The 8,997-nt window shown below is 37.1% G+C and overlaps 1 protein-coding gene across 3 annotated transcripts in view; it reads right to left on the minus strand.

The window, feature by feature from the left end:
• LOC117169313 overlaps nucleotides 1–8,997 on the minus strand; it is a 76,606-nt gene that overhangs the window by 41,668 nt on the left and 25,941 nt on the right. The window lies entirely within an intron of this gene.

Genomic DNA, 8,997 nt, shown 5'->3' on the forward strand with positions numbered 1-8,997 from the left:
TCAACGAATTCTTAATTCCGCGAATTTTTCAATGCTAACATCACTTCGTTGATTGCTAAGGGAAAAACAATGGACTAAATGTATGGGATACGGTCCATTTTTGCCCTATTTTGCTAATATCTTCGTAAGAACTATTTTTTTCTATATAAGTGTAATTGAAAAATAGTTTTCATTTGTTAAGAACTATATAATGACATAATAAAATGATATTAATTATTATTAATTACGAAGATATCACAAAAATAGATGTTTGCCCCATGTATTTAGTACATAGTTTTCTCCTCAGCATTCAACGAATTGAAGTTAGCTGGTGGTTGAAGTGAAAATAACTAATTATAAATCGGATCTGAGACTCTCGCTACAACACGAGCGCGAGTCGCCTAGCCGCTATCGAATTGAGACGTTAATAATTTCATGAATATTAATTTGATTGGGCTAAAATTTTCCAGAAAACTTCCTTGTACTGTTGTTAACAACCCTCTCGCTGGAAGTTTTTTGTTGCTCAAAATTCGCTTGCTAAAAGAAACGCTGGAAGTTAGAGAAGTCCGAAAAGCGCCACGCATCAGAGAAAAATGAACAACAATTCTTTGTTAAATAAATTTTTGAATTATATTTGCTCTAACAATCGAAAGAAATTTCAAACTACTAAAAAAGCCACAACTTTTTGCCTGGGGGCAAAAGATGCGCAATGAAATTCTACACCTACATATAGCCTTTAAAAACTAAAATTCGAAAATGTTTTTGGAAGCTTCCAGGTGCTTTCCCTCTCCCGGCGAAATAAGTGTATGAGCCCTTCTTCGATCCGGCAGCTCAATTAGCGTTAAAAAACATTTTTGATTGCATATTTTCAATAACATTTTAACTCTATATATCTCGCTGAAATTCTTAATTTTTCCTGTAGTGTAAAACTTTTTAGTTAATTATTTTCAGAGCGAACAAAAAATATTGCGATCTTTAAAAAAATGTTAATAAATTAAAAATGTTTTCAAATTTGTTGACGATAACTTTAGTAACAATTGAGCTGCCGGATAGAATAAGGGCACAATCATTTATTTCGCAGGGAGTGGGAAGGCACCTGGAAGCTTTCAAAAACATTTTCGAATTTTAATTTTTAAAGACTATATTTCTATATTACCTAAATTTTCAAATGAGACTCCGGATTCTATAATACCGCGTATAATTTTCCTGGCCGCTTTAGTTGGCCCCTGATGGCTTGAAAATCAGTTCTCAAAGATTCAATTTTTGAACATATCAATTTGTGGGAAAATTGATGCCGCATCTTTTTTCTCAGTAAAAGTTTTATCTTTTACCGATTCTGTAAAAAATCACAAAAACATAATTTTTCAGAGAAGCAAATTTATTAAATATTTTCACTTCAACTCGCTCTGAAAGACAAAGTTCTGAATATTTTAAGATGAAAATTTGAGAACTTGTCCTTGGACACCCGGGACTATAGAGGCCACTTAGAGGATCGGAGGTGTACGACGATGGGCAATATGTGGAACTTCAAGATATTCAAATTCTCTCGCCGAACCATGGACTGTAAAGTAAAGTAGGATTGCCACTTGGACAAATAAGATTATGTATCACCAGGAGAACTGATGTGTATCAAAGGTTAATAAACCATGTGTTATTTGTTATATTGAATTTTAACTGATCTCATTTTATTCGAATACAAGGATTTCTTTAATTTTTACCGTCGAACACCCCCTCTAGCATTAACTAGATTTTCAGGGCTGAGCTAGTGTAATTTTGTTCCAGTATACTGTAAAGTATACTTTACAGTAAATAAATTTATTTATTTCAGTAAATAAAATAACATTCTTACAAAGAAAACCAAGGTATGTTTACATACTTCCTTTGAAGAACAAAATTTCAATATTTATGAAAGTGAATAAAAAATAAATGATTGATTTTGAAAGTTATTTTGTTTATTACTTTTATTTCGTAGAAATTTGCATAAGTTAAATGTAGGGCATATTTTATATGTATATACTACTGTTAACTACTGGGAACAAAGGAAACAACAGTTTTTTATTGAGTAATAAATTAAAAATCTTAAGGATGTTTTCAGTATAAAATCAAGCACATTATTCAATTTTTAACTTAATTTATGAAATCAGAGAAGGTAGCCACATTGATAAGTCTAACAAATTTTGGAAAAGAAAAATAAATTTACTATAAACAGAATAGTTTGATTTAATCTCTTCAATACTGTATCAGTTTATTATGTTCTTTATAAGATTTTCTACAAACTCTATTTATGCTGTTTTTACAAAAGGTACTGAATATGTGCTAAACAATTTTTAACTTATTAGTGGCATAATTACTAACAAGTTTAGTTCTGAATAAAACTAGAAAAACTAAGTTGTAAAGAATCTTTTGAGGAGAAAATAAGATATTGGTAGAAATTTAAACTATATGGTTGAAAATTAATTTTTTGTTTAAAAAAATTATTATTTTGTTTTGAAATTTGTGAACATATATTTTTCTGAATGTTTTTAATCAACTTGTAAATAAGTATATGTAACGTAAGATCTAGAGGCCTCGGTGGCACAGAGGATGGCGCCTCGAACTTCCATGCAGGAGGTCTGGGGTTCGAACCCTGAGCCGGTACCAATGGAAATTTTTCTATGTACTTCTACCGGGGCTTCGGTGGTTCGGAACCCACCTTAAACTGTAGGTCCCCTCAGAAAAAGCTGGTGCCATAACAAGGGTAAACGGGCTCCGTACGGGGGCACAACCTTTGGAGTCGAAGCTGATTTTGAGAAGACTCAAAAATGAGTCACCGATCTCCTTGTAGACCGTGGGCTGACAACGTAAATAGGAGCGTGATACGGATAAGGCCAATTTTCACATGAGATGCTCGTCTGATGATGAGAAAAGTAAAAATGGGTTCCTGGCAGGTGTGAGTGGATGCGTTCACCTGTGGCAACCTGTCAAAGGTGCGAATTTTTGGCAGTTAACTTACGTGACTCGGATAAGGTTGAAAATTGGTGTACATGTAGGGGCTGACATTAGAAATAGCACCTGCGCATTGCCAGGCACTTACCTGGATGCAAAAGTGTTGCCAGGCGGCTTCGAAGTCACCGGAAACTCAGGTGAAATTTTTTGAAATTGATTTTACAGGAAAAAGTTTAAAACAAAAGTTGGTCCACTCCCGGAGATGCATATTTTCATTGGTATATAATTTTTTGATAAAATTGATATTTTTGGAGAAAACATCGATTAAAGAAATACCATAACAATAAAAAGCCCTTTTTATTGACAAAAAGTGATTTTTTCGAAAATTATTAAGAGACAAAAGGTACTCTATTACAGGTATACTCCAAGATGAATAAGAAGTATTTGTTCAAAATGTTAATATTTACCAAGTTATTCGCATTTTCCCTCCTTTTTCCCATTTTTCAAATCACCTGCTGTATCTTTAGCAATTTAGAAGAAGGTGTGCTCCGCCGGGCACTTAAAAATCCTATTTAATGAACATGGTGAAATTTTGAATTTTCGAAAAATTGAACTCATGTTCCAGGACTTCATGTGAACGTGTCAGGCTTTCTAGGGATTGAAGATGAGTATCTACGAAATAAAATCATATCAATAACTTTTATTTCCAAACCACCGTTATTATTATTGCCTTTAATTGTTGTAATATATTGCTCTGATTGTTATGAAGCTCAACAATTTGTATTTTAAAATAGCATAATAGTGTCTCCGAGTATAGAACTGCATTAAAAATGGACCACAAAGAATTTGTAATGCCTACGCCAATGATCCACGATGGGTCTGGGAAACTTGACATTCGTCACGGTAATAAAGATCGAACGTATCTCGACGACAAAACATAAACTTTAACAATAATAAATAATGGGTATTTTAAAGTAAAGCGATTTTGTTGTTTAATTTTTATAATCATATTCATCTTTATTACAACTTTCTACGATAATCAGAAGCTAAGAACGTGACACTGATTATGATTATTTATTGCAGAATAAGTTATAGTTTTAATTGAAAGTGGCTGACGCCAATTCATTGCACAAGGCTTACTTTATTCGTGTACTAATTTTGAGCACATCTTCTTCTAAATTGCTAAAGATACAGCAGGTGATTGGAAAAATGGGAAAAAGGAGGGAAAATGCGAATAACTTGGTAAATATTAACATTTTGAACAAATAATTCTTATTCATCTTGGAGTATACCTGTAATAGAGTACCTTTTGTCTCTTAATAATTTTCGAAAAAATCACTTTTTGTCAATAAAAAGGGCTTTTTATTGTTATGGTATTTCTTTAATCGATGTTTTCTCCAAAAATATCAATTTTATCAAAAAATTATATACCAATGAAAACATGCATCTCCGGGAGTGGACCAACTTTTGTTTTAAACTTTATGCTGTAAAATCAATTTCAAGAAATTTCACCTGAGTTTCCGATGACTTCGAAGCTGCCTGGCAACACTTACATCCAGGTAAGTGCCTGGCAATGCGCAGGTGCTATTTCTATGTCAGCCCCTACATGTACACCAATTTTCAACCTTATCCGAGTCACGTAAGTTAACTGCCAAAAATTCGCACCTTTGACAGGTCGCCACAGGTGAACGCATCTACTCACACCTGCCAGGCACCTATTTTTACGTTCCTCATCATCAGACGAACATCACATGTGAAAATTGGCCTTATCCGTATCACGCTCCCATTTACGTCGTCAGCCCACGGTATATTGCGCTTGGAGGCTTCGTACGGGGCCAATCACACGGGATGGCGCTGGACGCTTTCGAGGAATGAACATACACACATACATTTACATAACACCCTTAATAACAAACTTAATAAACAATTCTTTCACTGGAATATTGGGCTACCCAAAATTCCCTCGATAAACGAAGCATTTGAAAATTGTCTAACATTATTTTGATACTGCTTGCCCAAAAAATTTCTAAGTTTTTTATTTAACAAAACTAATGGATTTTCATTGTACATTAACTCAAGAACAGTTTGAAGGTCAAATTCTCAAAATTTTCATCTTAGAATATTCAGAAATTTGTTTTTCGGAGCGAGTTGAAGTGAAAATAATTAGTAAATTTGCTTCTCTGAAAAATGAAGTTTTTGTGATTTTTTACAGAATCGGTAAAAGATGCAACTTTTTTCCTGAGAGAAAAAAGATGCGTCATCAAATTTCCCATAAAGTGATATGTTCAAAAATTGAATCTTCGTGAACTGATTTTTAACCATTAGGGGCCAACTTAGCGGCCTAAAGCGACCAGGCAAATTTTATGCGGGGTTATAGAATCCGGAGTCTCAATTGATATTAGTAAAATAATGTACAAACTCTTTTACCTGCTGTACCGCTTTTCCCTTCCACTTCCACTCCCCTCCCCTATCTCCCCTACCTCCTTTCCTGAACACCATAACCTTCGACTTGTCCGCATTTAACTCTAACCTATTTTTGTCCAAGTATCTTCTCAACCTCTTTATCATCTCCTTTAAAGCCTCCTCACTCTTTGCCAGCAGCACTATGTCATCTGCATATGCGAGTGACCATATCCTGACTCCTCCTACCACTTCTTCCGCTAGCTTACTTTCCATATCCGCGATTGAAATTGCAAAAAGCGTTGGGCTAAGCGGGCACCCTTGCCTCAACCACCTATCTATCCAGAATCCTTTAGAGATTCCCTCCCCTCCTCTCGCCCTATCTTTCGTCTCCTCATATACCTCTCTTACCTTCTGGATCAGGCCCCTCTTCAATCCCATCTCTTCCATTGCCTCCCACAATCTCCCCCAATGCACCGAAGGGAACGCGCTCTTTAGATCTACAAAAAACGCGTACACTTTGGCACCCTTTTTGGTTAGTTCTCTATCCACCAATTGTTGCCAGACGTAAATATTGTCAATAGTACTCCTTCTCTCTCTAAAGCCCGCCTGCCTCTCCGGCAATATTCCTTTCCCCTCAACATCCTTGCGTAGCCTATCTGCTAACACCATAGCGTATATTTGGTACGCAGTATTCATGAGCGTAATTCCTCTATAAAAAAGTTTCGAATTCTCTAAGATATTCGAGTGCTCGAAAGTTTTGAGTTCTCAAAAGCTTCGTGTTCTCGAAGACATTGTTAATCACTAGCCCTTCCTTTCCTTTTTACTTTGACCACCTCCTGTAGCCTCCACCTATACCCCCTTGGCAACTTTCACTGTATTCTATCCCATTCCATTCTCTCTACCCACGTCTCTACCAATCCAGTTGTATCAAATTCCTGAATATACCTCCACAACTCCACAACTCCTCATCTTTCTTCTTTATCCCTGCTACGTTCCAGTACAACACCTATAACACTCCTTCAACCTGCTTTTTCCCATCCCCCTACCTTATTGTCCTTTAACCTATTTTTGTTAGGAATTACTCCCAATTTTTCTTCCCAGTTCTCCAATTCCACCGCCACCACTTCATTCTTCTTTCACCCCTCCATCCTAACTTTCCCTACCTTGCCTTTAACCCACCCTATGCTCTGTAGCAGCGCTTCCACCCCTCCCTTTCTTCCCCGCTCTTTAGCTTCAATCCTCTTATCACTAGATTATTTTTCCTATCTTTCTTCTCTCTTCTCTCCATTCTCAACTCCATTGCCCTTATCCTTTCCCTATCCGCTCTCTCCTCCTTTTCATTCCTACGCTTTCTCACTTTCTCTTCTATCATGATCTCCACTTTCTCCCAAATACCAGTTTCTCGCCCTCCCCCCTGTCAACTGCTTCCATTCCCGACTTGCCCTCCACCTTCTCCAGACTTTTTTCCGCCCTTTCCTTTCACACCCTAATATATTCTTCCATCTCCTTTATTTTGTCCTCTTTTTCCTTCCTTACCGACACCAACTCCCTCTGCAATCCTTCTACTTCCCCTCAGCCCTTTTACTTTTTTTCCCATCTCTCATCTCTTACCCTCAGGTCCTCCCTCATACTTACCATCTGCTCCATAGCCCCCCTTACGTCCTCCCTCAACCCTCTGAACTCGCCTATCAGCACCCCGATAGCCTCCTCCGTCTGCCCTCCATTTTTAGGGGGGGGGGGGCTACTTGTTCGCACGCTTTTTTTAAAGGGACTCTCTAGCGCGCTTTTCTCCGGGCTCTCTTTGCTTTCCCTTTTCCTCTTCAAGAGATCCTCTCCCTCACTTGCACTGGACGCTCTCTCACTTGCACTGGACGCTCTCCCTTGCCTGATCGCTTTTTTCGCTCCGATTCTTCCCATCCCTGATGCGCCACTTGACACCCGGCCACGCACAACTGTTCGTCGTGTCCTTCTGGAAATTTCCTCCTCGTCTACTTCACCACCAGCACTGCCAGTCCTCTCACTGACCACCACCCGCTCGTCCGTCGGTAACTGTAACCTATCCATACACAAAAGTACGCTCTGCCGCTAACAGATGTCTCGTAAGGCTGCTGCCGCTTACCGCCTTAAAATTTCAGTTTCTTTGCCCTATTTCACCCCTTATATCCTCTTCAGACACCCTTTTTCACCCCTAACATCCCCCAGAACTACAAGAACTACCCTTGTCCGCCCTGAAGGCTCAAAATCCTGAACACAAACCTAACCTCACTTTTCCTATTTAGCCCAATCCTACCCTCCAACTACAATGTAAATAAATTTTTATTTTCCCAATGTACCCCTCACAACCGTACTCACCTCCTAGACTTCCACGCTAAACCAAAATAATTACTAAAAGTTGTTATAAAAAAATTAGGAAAAAATAATTTAATTCGTTACAATTGTTTCCAAAGATCGCAATTTTGTTTGTTCATTTGTAAAATAATTAAAAATAAGTCTTCCACTATAAAAAAAATTAATTTAATATTATTGATACTCTGTAATGTGTATTCGTATTTACTCATCAAAATAACATTTTCTTCACTTTTTATTGGTGTTATCAATTTATTGGACATTTAATATGCTCAGCAATATTTTTCCGAGATAAAGATATGCAAAAAAACGTACTTTTAATAATTGAAATAGGTTAAATTTGTATTTTCCCTATGTATTTAATTAATTGTCGGCCTAAAAGTATAGTCAGCGCCGCCACTCGACCACGGTTAAATCTCATGTGACATTTATTCTACAGGACTTTATAGGAGACACCCCCCTCTCCTGACTGAGATACTGATCAATAATTACAGCTCCACAAAAGAATGAAGTGTCTTGATCTAGAAACGAGACCCATCATTTCCTATGAATTATAACCCTCTGATCAGGAATATAAAGGCTGTTTTATCTTATAACCCTTAGTTACCCTCAATTACTTTCTCTCTCTCTCTTTTGCATTAGCCCACTGGTCTACGGCACCTAAGTGTATTAACACGGGAAGTACAACCACGTCAGACACGGTCATACATGCTATCCTTGTGTTGGATATAAGAATAAGCAATTGAAGATGGATTTGCAATTACAAAATCAGACTCTATAGACATGGTTAAAGTCAAAAAGAGACCCCATTGTACCACGTAGATGTGACTCTACCAAAAAACATTCTTTTTGAGAATTTTACAGTGTCAATAGAAACTCTCGGATTTTTGGGCTCCTAAACAATTCTAATTTTAATTGTTGGGTTTCTACCTTTAACATTAAAAATCAAACCTTTTGTACCACGCACATACTACATCTCTGCCAAAAAAATCTTTTTGAGAATTTTCTAGTGTCAATAAAGTCTCTGATTTTTGGGTCCCTCCAAAATACTCACTCCGATTTTCATGACACGACCCTTAACGTCAAAAATTAACCCCTTTATCCGTACAAACCTTAACCTGAATCCGTCCACAGTACCATATTAAGGTAACATGCCAGAGTGACCGCCCTCCAGTCTCCAGAATTTTTTTTAAGGCAGTTTAGAAGTCAGGTAACAACCCCTTAATGTTTCACAACGATCTCAAACAAAAAATTTAGACGGATTCGGGTTCACGTAAAAAATTAACCCCTTTTGACTACTGTCACGTCCTGTGACACATTGTACCTATATTATTTTTACTTACA

The sequence above is a fragment of the Belonocnema kinseyi genome, chromosome 3, assembly GCF_010883055.1.
Source record: "Belonocnema kinseyi isolate 2016_QV_RU_SX_M_011 chromosome 3, B_treatae_v1, whole genome shotgun sequence".
NCBI classification, from domain to species: domain Eukaryota; kingdom Metazoa; phylum Arthropoda; class Insecta; order Hymenoptera; family Cynipidae; genus Belonocnema; species Belonocnema kinseyi.